The sequence below is a fragment of the Danaus plexippus genome, chromosome 17 (genome assembly GCF_018135715.1).
Source record: "Danaus plexippus chromosome 17, MEX_DaPlex, whole genome shotgun sequence".
Lineage (NCBI taxonomy): Eukaryota > Metazoa > Arthropoda > Insecta > Lepidoptera > Nymphalidae > Danaus > Danaus plexippus.
This window is the reverse complement of record NC_083548.1, coordinates 4,581,985-4,607,080: the sequence shown is the minus strand read 5'-3', so window position 1 is coordinate 4,607,080 and position 25,096 is coordinate 4,581,985. Positions and strand designations below refer to the sequence as shown.

At 28.1% G+C, this 25,096-nt stretch overlaps 1 protein-coding gene across 2 annotated transcripts in view; it reads left to right on the top strand.

Annotated features, from left to right (window-relative positions):
- The first annotated feature begins 2,147 nt into the window (after positions 1 to 2,147).
- Positions 2,148 to 25,096, top strand: part of LOC116771494 (cGMP-dependent protein kinase, isozyme 2 forms cD4/T1/T3A/T3B) — a 77,932-nt gene continuing 54,983 nt past the window's right edge. The window contains exon 1 of one of the 2 annotated variants that reach the window (XM_032663346.2): positions 2,148 to 2,456. The gene's annotated coding sequence lies outside the window, so the exon portion shown is untranslated. Of the gene's footprint in view, positions 2,457 to 16,471; positions 16,669 to 25,096 lie in introns of those variants that run through there. The other variant, XM_032663347.2, reaches the window with a different exon arrangement.

The following is a 25,096-nucleotide window of genomic DNA, read 5'->3' as shown; positions in this document are numbered from 1 at the left end:
ATCATATGTACTTTCTAAGAGTATTTAGACACCACCGACGGACGGTGAAGGAAAACATCGTGAGGAAAACTGGTCTTATAATTTCAAATTATAAGATTGAAATCGCAAACCCGTCTTGAGCAAGCATGGTTATTTATGCTCTAACCTTCTCCATGTGAGAAGAGGCCTTTGCTCAGCAATGGGTTCAGATAGGCTGATGATGAATATAAAATACAAGAAAGGAAATAACAGTAAAGGAAGTTGGTAATTATAAAAAAAATATTTACACTTGAAAAAGGTAGTATAAATTATAATGAGGAGTACTCTAGTAAAAGGAAATTTTACTTTAAAGACAAGAAGTTCTGTTTTCGGTTTCGGGGTACTTATTATAGAAAAAGCTTTATACCAGAATAAATATGTAATTGAAACTAAGTTTTTCGGACACAAGTATTTTTTATAATGTTATGTCAACATGATCTCAGCGTTTCGGTTCCTTTACAGCGACCGTGATCGACGGCAAACGATATGAAAGGATCCGTCCGATATGATGATCACAGTGACAGTCTACGTCGATGAACGATAGCAACCTTTCATAACTTTTAATGGAAATACTTTTTCTTACTTAGCTATTAGTATATACTGAAATAAGTTTTTTTTTTTAATGTTCAACATGGCAAAATATAAAACACAAGAAATATTTTAAAACTATTATTCTTTAGCTTATTTTGATTTAAATGTTCCTGAGGTCCCACTACCCGATAAATCTGTCTAGTTATTTAAAACTCCTTTAAATTTTCAAGAGATTATTAGATTTCATTTCAGACTCCTGTGATACCGTTACGTTTTTGTCCCATTTTAATCTTATTTATTTTTTCTATAGTATTTTTGAAAGACATAGAATACTAAGTTTAATATTTTTATATTTTTAACCCCCGACGCAAAAACGACGGGGTGTTATAAGTTTGACGTGTCTGTGTGTATGTCTGTCTGAGGCAACGTAGCTCCCAAACGGATGATCCGATTTTAATGCGGTTTTTTTTGTTTGAAAGGTATATCCGTCGAGAGTTTTCTTAGCTATGTTTGGTGGATATCGGCTCAGGCCTTCAAGGTCAACAGGTCGTTTGTTAGATGTGATAGGAATGCTTTGTTTGCTTGCAAGCATATGTGGGATCTGACATTTGAAACACTAACCTTTTGTCATAATAATTGCGTACTTTTTTTTAGGTCGGGGGTTTTATTAAATTTTTAGTTTATATTATCAAATCAATTATTATCTAATAAAATTAAAGCAACTACAAGTACTTTTGCCTTTTTTTATAAGTTACAGAGGATTGATAGATTATTTATTAATACTTTCATACATACATTAACTGAAATTTTAACCTTATAATTAAAGAATCTCCTATATATAATTATTATTATACGTATAATATTTACATTATATCAACAATGCCTTTAATATTGGAACAAAATATTTATTGAAAAAAAACTGGCCGCCATTCGTAAACAGAATCTTCAAAATCTCGGCTATATACTTAATGATAACAATTAACAATTTTGTTTAAAAGCGTCATCTAGTGTTGGATAGCTAAACTAGTAGCTCGATTTGAAGATAAATATTGAGAATATATATTTGTACTCACCATAACTATACTATACCTAAATTTTTTTCTGCCGTCATCTCCATTATTTAGCACTGAATATTTATTGCACAATTTTTGTGTCTGGCCATTATCAATGAATATGTATAGAAACGGTTTCTCTTTTCTAACCGTTGTTAATGAAACGAGCCGTAGATAATTAGTTGATAACATATCTCTTAAGTTAATTAATATATATTAAAAAATACTGATAGTAATTGTTCCAATAAAGGATAATAGGATTGTATGATGTTGTTTGTTGCCCTTACTTGATGCACAAACAAATTACTGAGGGATTAAATACGATAAAAGAACCGTTATCAACGTTTCTAAAATCTTTTCTCCGTCAATTTGTTTCGTAATATTAGGTTAAAACATAATGTTAATTTCTAGAAGTCATTTACTTACCCACATTATTGAACAAATGACGTAAAATCGCTGCGCATTCATTCATATTCACAGCGCGGCGTTTTTATTTATACCTTATACCGCTTATCGGCGCATCACGCCGGGCCCAGTCACTGCTTAGTTGCCATACGGGCAGCGGACTAGTAGCTCGTGTATATTGCTGCACTCTATCGCCGATCAGCCTCACTGGCTCTGCTTCCAGTGACCTTGGCGCTGTACGTTCATTGGCCGCTATGCCAAGCGTCGCGAACGGATCCCTAAACTATGATCTTGATGTTTCATAAAACATAACCGGGAATTGTGTACGGCAGCAGGTGTCGGTGACGTTTCACGTCATCTGTCAAGATGTGTGACAACATAACCTCTATGTAACTAAAAACATTTTAAATTCGTTAACGACTATGAAAATGCGGGAACCAGCCAGACGTGGTAAGATCTTTTTTTATATGTTATGTATGATATGCTCTGGTTACATCATGGAAACAATATGTGTATAATTTTATGCCGGCTGTATAATGGGCCAACTCGCACAGGTTATTTATTCATTTACATTACCAGACAAAGCCGTGATCTCTGTACGGAATCTAAAAATAACTCGTACAGTAATGGCGGTTAGGTTAATCAGCGGCTTACTATAAGTTACTACCCCATTACTAATGCATTGCATTAATTATGTGCATGCATTGTAATTTCCTTTCAAACATTGTCCTGCATTAGTTGCATTCCGTTGTTTGAAATGTTACAGAACTGGTCGCGATGAAGCATGTATAATTCACCTAAGCGCTAATGTTTGCTAATGTTATACCTATAAGTTATTTTTCCAGTTCTACAGGAAAATTATATTTTTTTCTTATAACAAAAGAACTCAAATATCATATGCTTACAATATATGTTAAGATACGAAAATACAGAATTAGAAGGATTTATACAATACATGATTATTTTTAAATAATGTAATTTGCTATTTAAATAAATTTTGAATGATTTAATATTACAGTTGCACAGACTATTGACGAGTCTAAAATTTTAATATTAAATCACTTCTGACAATATTAAAACAATATATAATTTTCGATATATTCCAATTAGATTTAAACTAAAAATTCTAAGGTTGCATGCGAAAGCGACCTCATAGTGCTTCATTATGATTATGAAATGACAAACCACTCATTATCTTCGTTTAATCCTGGACGAAAGGGTGGGTACTAACCTTTCAAAGTTCCAAAGCGACGTACTAAAAAATATATCATATTATTCATAGTCAGTTAGATGACGTAAGACGTAAAAGTCTTCTTACTTTTTTTTAATTATCTCACTGCACCATTTATTACAATAGATTTACATTTTTTTATTTAGATTTACATTTTTATGTCTCAGAATTAAATTCTAATAAAATAGAAGAAGTAATTATATATAAATTCTATCTATGAACTGTGGTTTTAACATTATTGAGTGATGGAAGTGAAAAGTCCACTTTTAACATTTGATAAGATTTGATATTAATCGCATTAAAATGTTAGCAAATTCATTAAACTGATAATCTTAAAATCCTCTCCAATAAGGAAACTGAACAAAAAAATATGTTCCAACAACTTTTTTGTGAGAACTTAGAGATGTTACGAAAAATACGATCATCAAATGGCAGCTATCGATTAAACTGAAACAAATGAAGTTATAGGTACAAGTTAATATATTTTTTTAAACGAGTGTTACTTTCTACAAATTCTTTTCATATTAATTACAAATTTAAGTTTGTTAATTTCGATTTAATTAAGATGTTTTAAACATTAAAATTATTCCTAATTAAGTATTAATGCTTTCAATATCGACACTAAAAGGCTATTCTTCTTATTGTCTTAGTTTATCGGTATCAAGAATGTAAAATGAAAAATGTGGTAGAGAGTAAAAGTGTTGACTCAAAGATCTTTTGAGTTTTAAGGATCTAGCTTCATCTTTACAATGAATTGTTTATTCGTGAATCGTATTAAATCCTGTCAGAAACAACACTCGAAAATCCGTAACGAAATAAACTATAAATTAAATCTAACAAATTTCTTTTCATCCAATATTAAAAGTCTCATAATAAAATGAATTTAAATCGTCGGGAATCTTATCTCGCAAATGTGCCTATATTAATAGAACCTAGTTAAATAATTTACTTTTTAAATTTATTTGAAGGATATAACCGTTTTATATGACCTGAAAGTCGCAAAGAAGTCACTACGTATATGAAAGTAATTCATATCTCTTTTATAATAATTTTACAAAGACGTACATATATTTTATTATATATATCGAGCGCGAAGATAAATAAAATTTATGAATGAAGTTTATAGTACTTGCAGCAGTTTCAAAAGCTCTTATTAAAACTCCTTGAACTTCTTATCATATTATATTGACACAATTAATCTTTAAATAAAGAATGATGGCAGTGACACTTTGCTACATGAGTTTTTTCACTTTATTAATGATCATTTATACAGAAAACTTTATCTATTTCTGTTATTTATTTATCTCATTTGTGCATATGATTATATATAAAATGTGGAAATTGTTTTTAATGTGTATGTGTGATGAATATATAATTATAAAAGTAATGTTTGTGAATGGCTCGGACGACTCAGTTCGAAATTTTTCTATGACGTCAAGATAAATAATATCGATCTCAATGATAAAGCTATCAATAGTCCGCAGTCGTTCTTCAGTTGGATTGATATGATATAAAAAAAAAATACTTATCAAGTTACTATGATTTATAAGACGTTATCAGTGTTGTTGAAAACAATCGTAGGTACACGGTCTTACCAAAGATAATGTCACATCCGTAAATAGTACATTTGATTTAATATCTCGTTTTTAAATCTTTGCGATAAAAGAGTCATAGCTTCCAATGAAGAAAATTATTTTAATTTTTATTAAATAACTCGCTGTTATCGTATTTTTGGATATATATCGCAATTCTGGTTTTATAAATCATGATGATGGAATAGGAAAAATGTTATTTAAGGGATGTTGTTCAATAAACGTGTTCAATAATTAATAAACAATTATTTTCGTTTAAATTTTCACATCAAACACTAAAATATCTAATTTTCAAACTGATCTCTGTCTGGAAAATATATAATATTGATGTTCTAAAATAATCGATACATTACAGTTGTAATTTTACCGAGCAAATATAAATTTTATAGATGATTATGTAATATTACACATAAAGGTAGGTATATTTATTTATCAGAGAGATTTTATATAGATACATAACAAAAATTTGTGTTGTTTTTTCTATATTGCCACTTGTAAATTAAAATTCTTTATTACTTTTTATATAAAATCTATAATGAAAGAAAAATTTATTTGACAACAAAATTTTTAACGCTGTCTAAAGTGTGTTACATCACAGTAAGCATCACTAAAAGGTTCAATAGCTATGAAGCTCATTAATGGTTATAATTAAAAAACAATAAATTAAAATAAATTCTATAGATAATAAAAAAAAAATATGTATATGGTTGGATTTATCTACAACATCCGTGTAAGAAGATGCGAGAAATATCAGTCATAAAAACTTTAAATGCCAAAGCATAATTTCTTCTCATATTACTTGTAAAACCTCCTTCATTTGAATCTATATTTTTTTTATTTAATTGAACATTCTACAAGGTTTATTGATTTTTGCGAACCAAATAGCTTCCTTACAGATGACGCTACATCTAATTGCGTATCACTCAATTTTATTGCCGACTTTGATAGATGGTTGAGCTCACCATCACGGCTATTTTGACGGTCATAAACAAGTTATATTATACGTAGAATAAAATCTAATAATAGAAATAAATTTTGGCGGATTTTAATAATACGATTCTTCTGAATTGCTATTTTAATGTGATCGCTCCTTTACGTTCTTGATCTTTGAATTAGAAACCTCAATTTTGAATAACAATATATAAATTTTAACAAAATCAACCTTGTTGGTATTATTATTACATAATAAAATTCAATTACATTAATGTTTCCATATTGACGATCCAGTATGCCAATACTAAAGAAATAAACAAATGAAAAAGTTATATAAACGTCATAAAAAATTGTACCGAATTAAAATAATAAATTAAAAACTTTCCTCTTATACGACTGTTAAAAATAGACCGAAATTTTGATTTACCCTAGAACGTATTTAGGCTTAAAAAGTTTAAGAATTATAAAATTCTTTACCCTGATTCAAACCATCAATAGCAGTCGATTGCGGCCATGAATAATGCAGGTATGTAAAAAATTTATGTAATTCTCCAATACACGTGACTGGGATAAAATAGCAAGGGTTCGAGGTACTTTCGTGTATAGAATTAATATTAGTCTTGATGTAAAATATTAGGCAGAATGAATTACGTAAATAGACTAATAAACTCAGATCAAATTTTATTTGCACAAGGCTTACAGACTTTCTAAACTCAAAAGTTGTTTTACTTAGTATTTCAAAGCCAGCGTGTGGTTTTAATTCATATCAAACGGTCAGGAGGCTTACCAACTGCTGTGTCCAAAATTAAAAGATATTTTTTTTAGTTAACATCGGAAAACATGTTTTTTTAAAGTCCCGTTCTTCAATCGCCAAAAAGGAAGTCCTTATATAATCTATATGATTTGGTTGTTAGTCTGTCTAGACAATTTTTCCAAAGAAACGTAGGCAAATTACAGTTTTTCACTCTGCAATAATTTAAAAATATTTGATGGCTGTCAGAGATTTCAAAACAGATCAGGCCATCCCGGTGACATTACCATGATATTTTGCAAGAAGTACCTAATATCTTATAATATTAGTGACCCATAATGTTCTCTGTTTCCATTATTACAAGACGGCAAATAGTTTTTCTTCAGGTGTTTTGTCTACAATTTCAACCTATGTACAAGCATTAAGCAATGATATAATGAATTTGACAAAAAAACAAATAAATTGAGATCTAAGACTTTCGCGAGTTTTATTCATTTAAATGAAACTAATATATTTCGGATATACTACGCGTAGTAGCAGTATATTCTAAATGTATTAGTTTCATTTAAATTCAAATAAATTATCCATAAACGGCTTACATTTTATCATTTAAAAGCAAATATTTGTAATCGAAAATATCTTATAGTAATCTTAATGTTACACATGATTTACAAAACGTCTTGTCGTCGAAACTTATTCTTCATCGGATAAAACGTTTTATACGGACAGCACTTTAGCAATTTAATAATTTGGAACTATAATGACGTCTAATATGTGAGACTTCGAGTCTCAAACGACGGACAAAATCTGGAAAATAATATTATAAAAAAATACAACTAATATACTTAAATTCTTATTTCCTTTAGTGTGTTTTAGAAAATATTTTTTCTTTATTTGTATTGTTATAAATATACTTTAAAATTATTCAGAAAGATTTCTAAATTTAATGATTTCTTCTTTCGCTTCTGTAAAAGGTAATTGAAATAGACGCGTTAGAAAGCTGCTAGACTGGATGTTGGTAGTAATGTGTCTGATCCTTTAGATGGGTAATAATTACAATATGTTTATTTAAAGTATTTGTATCAAATAGTAACTTGCAACCAGGTGTGTATTCGCGAGTTGGTATCATTGAATAGACATGTTTGTTTTTACATGATAATGGAAGTCATAAAAATATTTATATACCAATATCTACAGATTTTTAAATTCACTAAAATCAATGCTTTATGAAGAAAATAATTAATTGAGGCATGCACCGGAGTAATAACACGCTTATATTCAAAGTGTGATATAATAATAAATCTTTAATAAATAAATTCTTTTAGCTGAATTAATTTACATTTTGTTGACATAATTAAAAGTGTCCTTTGAAGTTGCGCAAAAACATTGAACTATGTTCAGTTGCAAATTGTAAATAATTTACATTCAATTGAATTCTCAAAACTTGTTATTATTATGTACAAGACAACGTTGAAAAAACCTTCATAAATATGGATGAACCTTCTCTTGTATATACAAAATTATAATCTGTTGTTGACGGATTATTTAACTACAAACTTTATTATCCAGCAATAGAACTGTTTTTAAATCAGCATTTTCAAAAGATGAGTACTTACTATAAAATGCATTCATAAGTCGTATCGTTAGAATAGTTCATGTTTAAGAAATGTATATAAAGATAATTTTGTTTAATTTTTAATAATTTAGACTCTGAACTTTTATTAAGAACATTTGTTTATATTGTTAGCAATGATCTTATAACCACCAATAACAATCTGATAGTTAACAATGACTGACGATTTTTAGTAATGTCAGGTGGAATAGAAAATTGTAATATTTTATTCTCGTTTGTTGTATTCCTCACGTGGAATGTTCCGAGCGCTACCTTATTATTTTTGGCTATGTGACAGTTTCTGTTCATATCGATACATAAATTGTTTAGTTTAAAGCCATCATTGACGTTGATATATATCATTTGCGCTTAAATGAGTTCCGGGTCAACAAAATTATTTGGTCACTCTCCACATTTCTATATCTGCATATGACACTGAACGTAGGAGACCAATAAATCAGCATATAGTAAATAGTATAAAGATCAAGGAGAAAAATATATCAGATCAGAGAATTAGAGATCGTATTTGTAATATTGCTTTTTTGATAATAGCAAAGGTTATATTGGGAAACTTTGAAATGTTTCTGACATAGTTACATTATAATTGTTAGATATTATCTTAACGTCATTAGCATAGCGCTAACTACACGTAATGCTTATCCTTATGTTTCAGATGATAAATAATTAACAAAATATCATCACTGTTCATGTTTATAAAAAATAATCTTAAGAAATCAGTAATTTAATATGTAATAAGGTAGAGAGATAGACAAAATTATATTTCGTAAGTCGCAAATAAAAATTTAAATGATACAAGCGACTTACATAGACAGCGGTTTCTAGGAATATTCGATCTTAAATATCCCTAACGTACACGATGATATATTTGTTTATGTTTGATGAATTTTCTGTGATGTTTAATGTTATCGTATGTAGCATGTTGTATGAAGATTGTATAAATAAAATGGACTAATGATTTAAACGCTATTTAAAAGAATAACGCTTGTATAATATTCATCTAGAGTTGTATAACTTCAATCTTAAGTATTTCTGAGTTCACAATACACGTTCCACTTGATTATGGCCATTACATAATGTAAAAGATATTTATGGATATTAAAAGATAATAGTTCTTGGATGAGTAAGTGAGATAAGAATATGTAAATATATAAGTGCAAATAATAGCTATAGACAGATTTAGAGGCTTTAGGAGTTTCACGAGGTCATATTTAAAGAGTTTTAATTTAAAGAGAGTATTTCAATTTTATTTTTCTACATTATCCTTTGTCACTTTCATCTCTTTTTTCCCGTGATCACGATTACAGCAATCGAATCGAATCGTTGCATTAAATGTAGTGTAATAGAATCTCGAAGAAAATAAAGAAAACAGAGTTAAATGTGAAATAACTTTAATTTTTAAATAAAATATGTTGAAATTTCATAGCATTGCGAGGGTACTTTCTGCCAGAGTTTCATTTATGTATTTTTAGGTGATAAATAACATTTGAAATAAAAAACTAATGTATAACTCTTATTATAACTACGCAGCTTTACTTCTCACGAAGGTATTCAATGGAATGCTTGCATCGGCCTTGAGTGCAGTATTTGCTTCGTCCATAATGGCAAAAGCGATTCCGTTCAGTATCTATTTAAATTTCGTCCCACTTACAAAAAAATATTTATTTTTGTTAATAAAATTATAATATGTTAATCGATTTTAATATATTCAGTATTTTGTACATCTCGCAGATTGTCTACATATAAATAGAAGATCCTGTTTTCTGTCGTTGAACGGAAAATGTGTCGGATATTTTTGAGATTCTTTCTGTTTACGTATAAATATTATACGTGAATATATAATGTTGGAATCGTGTTTTTTAGGAATACATTTAACGAAAGTTTAAAGTAGAAGTTCTTTATACGCGTCTTAGTCGTAACCTTTATGATTTCAAATTTAGCTTCAAGGTAGCTTGCCTTATTTATTGATATAGTTGTTATAGCATTAGGATCCTGTGAGTCCGCGTCATGGCACATCTATACAGCCATCACTAATATTAGTATTCCAATATATAAGAGGAAGAAAAAATTAAGTTAAAAGCCATAGATTTTACATAAACCGCCACTGTAATGATTGTCTAACTGCATACGTTGAACTATTTTAAACTTATTAATGTTTTTTTTTATAATCTAATACAGCTTATTTCGTTATTATTAAATATTAAAGCTGATAAAATATCAACACGTCAATATTTTCCTACGTTAAGGACCTCGTTAATGTACAATAAAGATTTTGAGGTCTGTATAATCTGTTGTTATTTTTATATTCTATATTAAGTAATACAAATATCATGAGTTGTGAGCCAGATACAACTATACAGAGCTGTTAGTAATGTAAGTGGTTGGCTTATACAGTGTGTTCTATTTTATAACACTTTTCCATATAAAATTTAAAATTATAAACACGATGATTTGTAGGACACGAAAACCCATATTTAATTGTTGTTTTAAAAGGAGACATTGTGGGGGTTAGTGTGAGCAGAACGTTATCAAAATAATTGATTTACATTCATTAAATTATTCTTTAAGATATTAATTAAAGTATATAAGTTAATAGCATGAGACGAAAACAAACACTGTTTCTTTTTAATAAAACCTTAGTACTTAACAGAGGCTTAAATTTCGTATTCAAATTTTTATATTTTTGGCGAAAGAAACTGCTGCGGCAATTGAATTTTTAAATTCTAAAATTATGTTCATTAAAATGTCAATAAATTATAAAGTTTATAAAATTGGAGTCGTATCTCGCTTCTAAAAATAAAACATCCAACTCTTACCAAAAACAAAAATCTTAAAATAAAGATAAACGTAGGATAAAGCCAATACTTTATTTACTATGTATATACACCTACGTTTAAGATTAATGGAACACAATTTTACATAGAGCTAAACAGTATTGGACATATTGTACCCCGTAAATGGTAATGCTTTGGATCATCATACTGTACATCTGTTATAAGTTCAACCAATTTATCCGGGTCGAGTGATTGTGTCCCAAAATAGATCACACACGACAATTGTAGAAACCTCGTGGAGTCCCACGAGGTATAGTCATATATCATGGGGATTAGGATTATAAATTGCATGCCTTTTTTGTTTGCATTATAGTTTTTATTGATTGTCTGTCACATCTTATGTAAGATATCTTTTTTCTAACATATACCATGCATTATGTAGTAAATAATAGATTTGGTCACATTTTTGTGCAACCAAAATAACAGAAAAGAAACAACAAATAGTAAAAGACAGCAATTGTATCACTACATCAAATAATTCATTAGGAAATTTCATCAAACGAACTTAACGAAATTAAGACTATCAATGTCGTGTAACAAATAACTTGTTATGATTTAATTATTTATGACGTAAGTATATTTATTTAGTTCCTTGACCCTGACTACATGTAGTTCCTTTGAAAATTGCAATGGACATTTTTTTGACATTTTTATAATCCAGTTTTAAATACCGCCTGTGTGTTCGGAATAGCTTCTTTTTAAATGTCTATCATATAAGACTGCTATTTATACTACCGAAAAATTTTTATTACACGCTTTGGCTTTCAAATTATATTACTTTAATACACCGTCTGTTTCCGTCTCACTTCTAGCCTCTAGAGTCTAGATTTTTTGCTAATAAAAGCGCACATCTGTTTAATATTCTAATATCTTTACGTTTGGTTAATTATAAATAAAATTTTTGCTCTTCCTCCTTTAAACATAAATATTGCACATAAAACATATCCCTAAAAAAATATTTTCTTATTCTTTAAAAATTCAACTACTTTTGAGCACTGTTTTAAGTTCATTTAAATGAATAAAACTCGCGAAAGACTAAGATCTCATTACTGTTTTAAGTTGATTAAAGTGAAAACTGTAAAGCGTTGCTATTTTTTTGCTATTTTATAGAAATGTGAAACTATTTTGTATGATGTTTATTTATTTGGAGTAAGTTTTTTGAAGAGCGTTATTGTTATAAAAAAATAATAATACAAAATTTATATGTAATCAATTCCAGAATAGATTATAATGAAATAATTCTCAAAATTAATAAAATGCGAAAAAACAAGTGTTTGGAAATATATGATGTATGTTTATCAACTTTATCGAAAACTTTTACGAGGTGGAAGAGTTACCAAATTTTATAGAATATGTATATTGTTAAAACTTGGTACCTCTTTCTTTTGAAGCTGGTTAGAAAGATGCGAATTCATGACTAAGTATCTGGTCGCATATCTTATTAGGGAGGTGCCGTGATGAGTCAAGCATTGGTAAATTACTTTCAAGGAATCAAATACAGGCTGTATCGTTTGCGTTCCCCTTAATCTTACAAACCATTTTGGACATTAAAAGTTTATTGAATATTTGATATAATATACGAAATATCCTAATAATATCATTAACGATGATGCTTCTGTTTTTGTAATAAAGATTTTTTTACCATACAACGATATCAATAATTTTCATCTAAATTGAAATTTAAACAAGAGTAAAATTTAAATGACTACAAACAATACAGAGAAGCCAATATCTAGAAAACAAAAACAAAAAAAAAATATTCAAATCAAAAACGCCTTTCACCAAAAAACTCAGTGACTGATGTCACCTTTTAGTTTTCAAAAATAAAAAGCAGGATGATAATTCTTTAGCGTTTTTACGATAGAGGTATAAAAAACTGATCGTAAATTAAGGAGATAATGTAACATACTGATTTTTGTTTCTCATAACATCATTTTAGCTTGTTATTTTATTGGAACGGGAAATTTCAATCAAAAGTAATGTCTGAATTAGGTTTTTTATACATAAGATTTTATTTTGTTTCGAATATTTGCAGATGTAAATAATAAAAAATATATGTTTATTGTTTCATTTATATCTAGCCTTATTAACTTCTATTATATCAATTAATTACGTTAATGCAATCAACACAAATTTTAGTTGTTGAATACAAGGGTGGCCTGCCCCACAAGCTTACTAAGTCAAAGAAATTCTCAATTTAGAATTACGCGCAATTTGTAGGTCTATTGACTAAAACAAGCAAGAGTAAATGCCGAGAATTTGTAGTAGATAACATGAGTAATAATAAAATTACTATTTTTCATTTTAACTGAATTAGATCCAAAAAGGAAAACCTTAAGTTACAGAAGACATGCCAGAGAAGACTTTTATGTATATTTTTCAATCGATGTCCATCTCATATTTGGTATTCCACACAGTGCTGTAAGTTAATCTTCTGTAAGGCTTTGTACAGATATAACCTTGAATTTGATCCTATCTTTTTTGCTTAATAAACGTCCAGATGGATATATAGATATGGACTGATATTCTATGGAATATATTTCACTACTAGAGATATTTTCTTTGGTAAAACCTAAAATAAACATAGTGTTAGCGTCCTCAGTATTAAGAGGCGTCTATTTTGAGATATACAGTCAATTAATTCAGGAAGTACCCAGTTTAGATGAATTTTAAGATAGTATAGTCACACTTAGTACGTCCGAAATAGAATTGAATGCTATGTACAAAAATATTGAATAATAAAGGATCCATATATATCTATATATACATACCTTGAGGAACAATTGACAGACAATTTCTAGAATACTTCTGTTTTAAAAGTGTCCATTTAGAACAAAATAAATTAGATTTTTTTTTTATTATAAAATATATATGTCATACATATGTTATTATTAAGTTAAGTAATTTTTATATTTTTGTCCTCACAAGTACATACTACTCAAAAATTGTATCACGTATATCATCTAATAAATTGATAAATGTCTAATCTTAAATTTATAAAAAGGTTTTATTTTAAAATTAAAGTCGGTATTTTCCTATTATTCCTTTTATATAAATACAAGTGATGTATACATATATGTAAATCTATTTATTTAACTTCAGCAACGTAGACAAGTTATGATTTTTGTACTGTATGTTTATATTATTGTATGGATGGAAATATGCATGTATCTTAATAGAATATCAAAAGAAACACATCTAAGTAGTACCTAAATGATGACGAATGTCTACAAAAGTCATACAATCCTAATCCCTCTGAATATAAAGAGACAATAATTCAATACAGGGTTGTTTTCTTTAACATGAAGTCACCAAGTATAAAAATCAAATACAATTAATGAAACCTAATTATTATTTTTTAAATAAACAAATTTATTACAACTAAAAATTTTGCTTTCAGCCAATGACGTCTCCGAATTTTGATAGGGTGTAATTTTTTTTTCTCACTATTAGTTCACTTATCACTGGCTTTTTATTATTAACGTATTGAAGACTTTATTATATCTTTAAGATTTCTTATGTTTTATACAATTTTCATTCTTCCACTCACCTCAAAGAATATTCAAAGAAAATATGCTATTTGATAACCACTTCGCTCTTATCTAAGGTGAACTAATCTCGAAACTAGTTTTATATTATTAAACAGCATCTCGTCTAATAGCGTGTTAGAGCAAAACGGCTGGATACTGAAATAGAACATTATTTTTTATCCGATTCACAAATGACTGGAGTTATACCCGGCACGAGGCGTTGAATAATGTAACGTTATCAGAAGAGCAATGTCCGTGGAACCGGTTCACCAGAATCTTGTTTTGGTAACAGTCATGTTTAAGTTAGCTACATTTCACCTAAGTGTTACCAGACTATTCAAATGATCTATTCCGTTTATATCTTCACAATATTCCACATATCTATAATATAACTTCTAGTATTTTATATACTTGGTTAGGAAACGTGAATATATTTGCATAAAGCATAAAGTTTATCGGAAACGATAAAGCAAACATTAGATATTAATAAATATACATGTTTGATTTAATTTAATTTAATAAGTAATATTGGCCAATGGTGCGGTATTTTATAACAGGCTCAATGTGTTATTGGCAATTACCAGTGACATGCTTATCGGTGCGATTCTAAAAATAAACTGCGGAAAGATTATACAAGTTAAACATAAACATATTGTAAGGTTGACATAAATTGACTTATAAATAGCATCATTTAACTTATAATTATTACAACAACAAAGAGTTAGAGTGATCTGATTTAATGTTCTTTGATTTCGAATAAAATTACACCTTATTCTAATCATAAAAATATGTTATCGGACTTCAATAGGTCACGTATATAAAAAATATTCTAAAACACTTACAAAAATATAAACAGTGCCATCTATAAAGTTGTCAACGCAAAAAATTAAGCTAGCTTCAGGCTACAATTTAGCAACTCGTCGCTGGAGGGCGCTGTACACAAGTAATATGACAAAACAATAACAGTATGTAATTGTTTAGACTGTGGAGCTATGACATTTGACAATTGTAATTTGTATCGAAATTCTATAATTGAATTAAAAATTATCTACATTCCGTTTTAATCTGTTACGCTTGAGGTACGTAAAATGACAAACAGGAATAGGAAGGAGTCACGCTCCGGTGCTTTAGAGCCTTTAAAATAAATATTTTTCTACTACGGTGGTACTGACAAAATATGTTTAGGCGACCTCGGTGGCGCAAACGTATTGATACTTACGGGTTACAAGAGAGATTCCGCACTACATTAGATAAATGCTTAACGGTTTAAGTCACGAGATGCCGACTTATTACTTTATCTCATGCTTAATCGTATAATTTATTTGATTATTTCATGACAAGTGTCTTCAGTTATCTTAAGCTCGAAACGTTTGGTTATTTAAGGTATCTTTTAATTGTTTTGTCACAATGAAATTCTGTTTACGTTTCAATTCGTATCAGACATTGACTGAAAGATAATAAGTTTTTTAAAAAATATTTTAATTAGTCTGTTAATCTATTTTAAAAGAAATTAACGTAAAGATAGGTATTAATAGGACTATGACGATATCGAGTGGAAGAAGAGAACTATTCATAGTTTTCGTATTTTCCAAGTCGATAAACGTAATATATATATGATTAATATCACATATTTTTATACAAAAAAAGACACTACATAAGAAAAAGCTGTAACATATATCCTTTTTTTTTTCATTTCTTAAAATATATTTTACTCGATTAAAACAAAAAGAGTTTTTGATATATTTTCTGAACATTTAAAATTTTCGGTTATTTAAACTTGTTTTCTATTCGGACTTTAACAAATAAAATTATATTATACTATTATTATTTCACTATAATTAGATTAAATATATTATTTTAATATAAATCGCCGTCGCTCATGATTCAATCCGTATCTCAAGTGGTTTAAACTAGTATCTATGAGCTGGTGAGTGTCACTTGTTCAATATAAATTTATTGTCCAACCGCCAGCTCCACGACCGCTCGTCGATGCTGAACAAAACATATTTTTTAAGAAAAATCATCGATACCCGTACCGTATCATTGACAGTCGCCGACGCCATAGTGTAATATAGTGTTGAATATCATACAGATAAGAGCCAAATTGTTTTAAAGTGTTTTTGTGGAGTTTTTATCTTTCCGACAAATATTATTATTTTCGGTGAGTAAATAAGGTTCTTTTTGACATGAAAAGAAAAGCAATAGATTAAGTTCCTTTTTGTATGCTGTATATACACGCTGTATATACAAACACGAATATGAAGAAAATTGGAAATGCCATCAAAAATATCGGATGATGATTACTATCATTTGATTTACTGAAGAATCTTTTACCATTAACATTACCTAGAAAGTCACAGAATAAAAGAAATATAAATATTCTTATTTCAATGAAACAATAGTGTAAGCGCTACTGAGCTGTGAAATGCCTTTTTATCTGAATATTTAGAACAATAATAACCAAGACTTAAGAACATTTAGAGAGATCATAAATGTAGGTCGTGACTTAAAATACTTATTTCCAATTACTAGAATTGTAAACTATTGTAATCTATAGAATTACCATGACGATTATTAAATTATTAAACTGGTATTGCACTGTCCTAATTATGGAAAAATTGCCGGAAGGTAAAATCTTTATGTAGAAAAAAAAAAATGTGGTTCGGCATTCGCATTAGTGTTCAGCCTAGCGTTTGTAAATTTTTGATTTGTGCATATGATACCTACTTTATATTGTCATTTACCAAAAAATAAATATAACAATTATTTTTAACGTATTGCGTTTAACTATTACCATATATGAAAAGCGTTGCCATATTTATAGATACAAAAGGATTTTAACTACTAAACGACGGTAACGGCAATATTTTTCATCTTTATGTACATTTAGGAATAGAAAAACTAGTGGATAGTCGGTACTAATTACTAATTTTAAAGTTGTACATTTTATAATGAGCGCACAAGAGATTTCATGCTTTATAGTGTTCTCTGAAGCGCCAAGAAAAAATGTACATTTAAACGGTATCAGCTAGACAATCAAAATTAACGATAAATCGAAGATAGACGTGATAAAAAAAGTACTTAAGATCACTGTATCTATTACATATATTTAGTACGATAAATAACGAGAATTAGTTATTTGTGGAATAGCACCTTTCATAATACTATATGAGCTATAACATGCAAACTATTTCATAAAAAGTATATATATTGATTTATGATTGAAATGGAACAGTCTAGGAAATTTACTTTTGACTTAGAAGTAACGACAATTAACAACTAATTAACACTTTGTACTTAATTATTGGATCGTGTTAGTCGTGATGTTATTTATTTTATGGCATTCTCGTTATTTATATATGTGACGTTGGAAATGTTTACATTTCTTTGTATAAATTTATGTTTCTCTCTGAGTGTATTTTGGGACTCCAAATAGAAGCTGCAATTATATTAAAATTTGTCTATTCTTGTGAAAATTCTATCTATTGGCCGTTTTAAGTATTTACACGTCTCAGGCATATATTTTTATTTTCAAATAAATACTGAATATTTTTTTTTTAATAAAATTTTTATATAAAATAAGACGCTATTAGACTTAAAAAATCACAAACTAAGAAAATACTAACAAATGTTGACTATAATAATGACAAACAGATTATTGTGAAGACAAGTTTAGATTAAGATATGTATGTGTTTTAAAAAATTAAAAAAAGAGCGCTAAAACTAATAAAAATTAAATAATAACAGCTTGCATAGCATAGCAGATATTCCTGAAGATAGATAAGAATTACTCCTGAAAACTATTTTCAATTTCTCAAACTTATCATGTATAGCTTATTTACTTCAATAACTTAAGTAACTTCAATTTGTTTATTGAAACATGACTATTCGTAGATTCCATTAGGAAAAAAACTGTAGGATGAGGTGTAAAATTTTGTGAAGATATTGTATCCATCGTTCAATATTTTCTCAATGTGATAACTGGATAAGATTTTGTATCATGGAATCTGTAGTAAAAAAGTGAAAAATGCATCTTTTTAAGTCACTTTTATAATAGAACAAACTAAGCTTATTTTATGGACTTCATAGTTAAGAAAAATTTTGAAGATTTGAAGGTTGACAACGTAAAAATTAACGTACATATTTTATGCTATGTTTGCATACTTAAATTACTGACTCTCTCATGATATGAATATGAGTTTTGAGATATGTGCTTGTAACTCTATATATATACATATATACATGTAGCCATCGATTATAATTAATTATTACAAAAAAAAAAATCAAATCCAAACAGGGTTGGAATTATACTGACACCATACTTAGGAAATATTAATAAAAATACAGCGTTTTGTTTAATTGTTATAAGAGTTTTGTACAAAATCTTTACTGTCATAAGTTGTTTTAATAACAATATTTACAACTTATAACATCGTAATGATATCACAATACCTATATATAAAAATCACAAACTTAGAAATGTACTCAAATAGGATGTATGTATTTATACATGTAACTATATTTATATTGTGAACTACATCACGCGATTTCAATTACAGTCCCCGCGCTAAACGAGTGACGCGAGGTTGATCTTATATCAACAACGATAATAAGTTTACATTGTTTAATAACCGAAACATTGAATACGGAACATTATCTACAATGACCTCTTAATATCAATGAATTCAAAGTTTTTGTTATGGAAAATTCAATGAAATAACAGCAAATTAAATTAAAGATGCGTTGTAAGACGTAGTGTTATTTAAATTTGCACCCAATATACATTGCAGCGACAGTAGGTAATTCAAATCGATTTTATTGGATCGAGTAATTTTGTTTATTCAAAACTTTGTTACGTTAATACAAAATTATGATTCACATTTGCGCTACCTATAATACAACTAGAGGAAAAATCTTCCCTTAAGGCTATTATTAGTCACATCATCGTTTAATGCAATTCAAACTAAATACAATTCACATTTATTACATTTAAAATAATACGTGTAATAATAAATTTCGTATAAAATCCAGTTCTCGTTGGCTGCATTCGAGATAACCTCTTTTAGCTCACATTTGAACCTACACGTTTCTTAAATCGTGCGTGTGTTTAAATCGACCGAATCTCTTAAACCCAAATCGGTTTTAAAGAAACGATAAATAAAGTTACAGAAGTTATTGGTCACGCGATTGTATGTACGCATAACGGAATATTTATCTTAAAAGCTAAAATATATGTTGTCTATTATTGCTATAAGATGGAGACAATAATCTCATTTCCGATGATCGAATAGTGACTAATTTATGTTGGAGCATATTTTTCTTATTAATCTGTCATACTTAAAATACACAATACTTATGTTATTTACTGAAGTAAATTGCTATGTCATCAATTTTGTTGCAATAGTTCTTGCCAACTGAAGCGAAATAATTATTGTTTTAATATTTTTTTCTGTGCCAATGAAATGAGTGTAGTCCTAATTAAATTTAAGGACGGGTCGCTATAAAAAAAATTGATACTTTATACCGACGAAGATCAGGATTGGATTGGATTATATGCAGAAATAAATGCATTAACAGTGTACAAAAGCTATCCAGAACTCTAATATTTTTTGTAAAAATAGCTTTGATTCTCTGCTATTTGTGTGAAATACTTATTTAATTTGTTCCACTTCAGGACACCGTGAATATAAATTTAAATTTCTGACGGTAATTTTTCACAAACAATTTGTTTTCCTACATAAAGTTTTGGGTTTTACTGATTTTTTTTTTATGTTTTGTATTTCAGTAATTATATGGCTAGAATTACAAAGGTTTTAATCCATGGTATTTACCTAAATGTTAAACTGGTTTCAGTAGTTTAAAATATAGTTGAATCCTTTATTATTTCAAATCAAAGTTATTGGAGTTCTTAAGAATGTCAAACAATAAATAAAACGAGTAACTTATAAGTAGGAATCGATTCATGTTGAGATTAAGTTATTTCTTAAACGGTTATTATATAAATGTACCAAACCTTGACCAATACATGTCGGATAAGTGACTAGAACAATTACATACGCTATTACAACGCGAAATACACTCTGACATTTATAATATTATGAATGATTAATTTATTAAGATACAAGAAAAAGGCTAGGATTAAACGCGGTTTTGCTAGTGATATATTTTGCAGAAAAATGTATGTATACAAAAAATTAAAGTACTATTTGTTGCTTGATTAATGAGATATAACAAAGGAACAAATGACTCAGTTTCTTCTTTATAATATAAAGAAAAATGATTACAAAGTAATAAACCGAGCAACTTTATGTAAAATGATATCCCACACATTTGTTATAAAGATAATTTTTAATCGTTAAGTAAAGAATTTATTTCAGTTATTGTCGTGCAGTTTATTTCGTCTCAAGATCATTCTCTCTCATAAAATATCTTGAGTATAACCTAGACATATAAGTCAAAATAAATACTCTTTATTTAATAATAATTCAAGTCATTACGGCTCGCTTCGTATCATAAAATTGAACTTCATGTTGCGGGTGTGTAATAAATCGTCCATTTCGCCAAATTACTAGCTAACTAAAATGGCAGCTACCAGCTATAAATTATTTAAATCATACCAGGGCTTATATTCACTTGCCTTATAGAGCGATTTATTTGGTTACCGCCCAGAGATACTTATTTTTGATATGATCGGTATTTAAATACTGAGGCTGATTAAGATTTTTTTATCGGAGAACTTTGACATTTCACATATTTTCAACTTGTAAAGATATACATCTATATTTTATATGCTTTCGTGTCTTTTGAATTAAAATTGACATTTATTTAAATTACGACGGTTTACATTTCATTAAAGATAAATTAATTAATATTTGACACGATTTTACTAATTTACAACAATGTTAAATTTAAGTCTACTAAAAACAACCTATTTGAAGATCTTGTTACTTTGGTTTTACTGGCAGTTAAAATCATTTTGTGACATGCAATACATGTACAATAGATATTAAATATGTTTATTAATTCATTAATTTTGATATTAATGTGGATATAATAGAAAGTGTCGAAATGCAGCTGTGTAACCATAACGTGTGACACCTGACTCGCAACTGTCAATCAACCGGTCTCGGCAACCTTTTTAAATTGCACGTTGCCTTTATTTCACGTGTTTTATTTAACAAAAACGACGCTTCTGTAATTATTTAGTTTGTTCGTCAGTTTTCCTCTTGTTTTTAAATATTTATTCAACTATATCTGTATGAAACTGGTTTGTTGTTTAAAATGCCGTTGAACGGAACCATCAAAATGTCACTTTACTAGTCATAATTGTTTATTGACACTAGTAGATTGATCTGATTAAAAATATTGACGTCGTATTGATTTGTATCACGCTTTCAATGTCTAGTAATTAAACTTCCATGTTTGATGATTGCTTTGTCAATATTTTCATATACAAATAAATATATATTTATATTAGTAATAATTATATGAACAATTGTTTTTAGTAAAAAATTATTAACGTTTAATAAACATAATTTAATTAAACGTTCATATGATAAGACATGAGAAATAAAAAAAAGAATTATATTAAAATGTTATCGAAAAGAAAAGAAAAAACTTTTTTCTGAAAACTTTTAACTAAGAGACCTTCTTTTTCTATCTTGATTAAAATACACGTCACTAAATAGTAAATCCATTATGTCACAACACTACTCCGTTGAATCATGATATAAGATATGCATAAGTCGTTTTAACACCGCCGTATTCGGTCACTATATATGAATATAAATAAAATGTTCAAAGCATACTATTTACATATTAAATACCATGAAGGTGATTACTAATTAATCCAATTACATATCGGTTTTACCAGTTACTATATTTGGATTTTGATGCTATGGAATAGAGAAAGGGTATGCTAAAGGTCATAATGCTGATTCCCCTAAAACAGATGGCACGTAAAAAACGATCCCTAAATGTTAAATATCAATAAATTAGTATTATCTCCTAATATCGGATAAACAGAAAATACCAACTACATGAACATATTTCAAATAGGGTTGACAAAGTTAGCAATTTTGTTTTTATTTTCTAAGATATAATGTTTCATTATGAATAGTTATTAAGTCGAATATTTTCTAATATCATAAGACATAAAATATGTACAATTGCTTTTTGTTCTTGATGGTAATGTTTAGGTTTTTATAAATTTTATTAAGTGAATATTTTAATGCAATTTCGTGAACCCTAACTCGGATCCTAAATTGGTTACCCTGGATGCCAGCACAAGTCATTGCGTCTAAAGTTGGTTCGTTCAATTACCTAATGACTGCATCTCTACGGAAGATCCTTATTTGACTCAAACAATCTATGAGTCTGTTTAAAATTATATAGGACGACGTAGTATATGAAATGTTTGAATATTTTAAAATTAGTGCTTTATATACATAAATATAAACTGTCCTTGTAATACAGTTTGTATAATGAAGACAGAAGCACTGCCATTATGAATTAAAAGATATATAGTCATAATTTTTAAATAATAAGAATTATCACTATCTATTTCCCACACATTTCAATGTCATTACGTCCCAAGAAAAGAATCGTCATGAATTGTTTTAAACCGCCGTCTAATAAAGTCCAATTAAACCGAATTCTAAACGCGATTTCACTTACAAATGTACATTACGATCCAACCGTTGAATTGGTATTAATTGAGACCAATCTAAAAATAAACCAAAAGTAAAAATAAACATTGAAGCTTATTGATAACAAGTGGCTTTAGTATAATAATTGATGCATTGAACAATATTTCATTTCGGAAATAAATCCTACAATGCTCTAGAAACGGGGAAAATTGCGCAAAAATGTGTACACATAAAGGTTTCTTTTAATTCGTACACAGATGCTATTTTGTCTCCTTAATATAAAGTGCACAGATAAAATCTTGTCTCATTGTAGAAGCCGACATCGGTATGGCCATTATGTCCAATAACTTCGACTGGTTCTAAGTACGTAATGGATGTATGACATTCTATTTACTTTGTTAAGGTTTTGTGGTATTTATTTTAAACAAGGCATTAGACGCGGCTTCGTCGATATTTTTTTAACAAAGTCTCGGGATGTTTAATATTTAGAATTTAATTTATCGATGCGCTTTTCTTAGATTTGATTAATATAAATTAAATAATTCCACAAATAAATTAAAATATACTTTAAAATGTATTTTTATTGATTTGAATTATCATTCCTGTTTTGATATAATTCATCTAGTGTTTCGACTCATGAGATTTTTATTGATATAGTACGAAATAAAATACAAAATTGTTTACTCAAAAAAAAAAAAAAATTTCTAAACTACGTGAAATTAATTTTACACGAAACCACTAAAAAATATACCTGTAATTCGTCAATAAAATTCTCTTATACAACATATTAAAAAATTTATTTATTGTTTTTGGTATAATAAAAGTCAAAGTGTTTGATTGTGTGATAATAAAAAGATCGTAATTTCTCATTAAAATATATCTATTCTTTCATAATATATATTTGCTAACAATTGTTTTGAACTATAAATATAAAATATAGTGTGTCACTTGGTCAAGATGATAAAATTATTGTTATAAGTGGATGTTTTTATTTTTATGGCCTAATAAATTTAATAAAACAAATATAACAACTAGTTTCAACATCTTCTAACAGAAGATATGACATAATAAGTGTATCTTTAACCCAAATTATATCATTTTATTAAGATGTTGATGTAATTTACGACATCGCGTGGAATATAAAATTATTTAAAACACCTATTTAGCATCAAGATTGGGAAATAGGAGAGGTATTTCATTAATTCCTTTATCTTAACAGATTTTTTTTGTGGATGTGTTTTTAAGATTCTGTTACAAACCAGTACTGAACTATAAAGTATCTTAAACGACTTTAAAGATAAATCTAATATACCCACCAAACTTTTTATGATGCGATAAGCATTTGATATGCTCTGTAAAACTTTTATTATGGATTGTGACGTCATGTTACACACGAACCATTTAATCATTCGCAGTCAGGATCGTGTTGTATTGCAACCTTCGTTTGCTTGCTATAGTCGAAGTAATGAGTATTTCTAGTCCTACTTTAGAATAAGGGGCATATATTGAAGCATACATAAATGTTAAATTATTATTATAAGTTTAATTATAAAGCATTTTTTTGCGGTCACTGACATGATTTTGAACTCTGTAGCCTCTCATTATACCGTCATTTGCGAATTCATCAAGGCTGTCCGTGCATTTTTACTTTCATATGAATGCAATTATATCCAACATTCTCAGAATTAGACTTGAAACATAATATTATATTATATTAATAATATAATCAAAAGCTACTTATATATAATATATTTTGGATTAATTTTTATGTCCATATATATATATATACATATATATTTTATAACTAATTTGTAAAACCATCATTAACTTCATTTAATATTTTGATTTATTGTTTTTCATTTTCAAATAAATCCTTAACTAAGATCGGTTTGATTTTATATAAATACAGTTTTAAGGGACCCTTAGTAAATGTAGGTTATG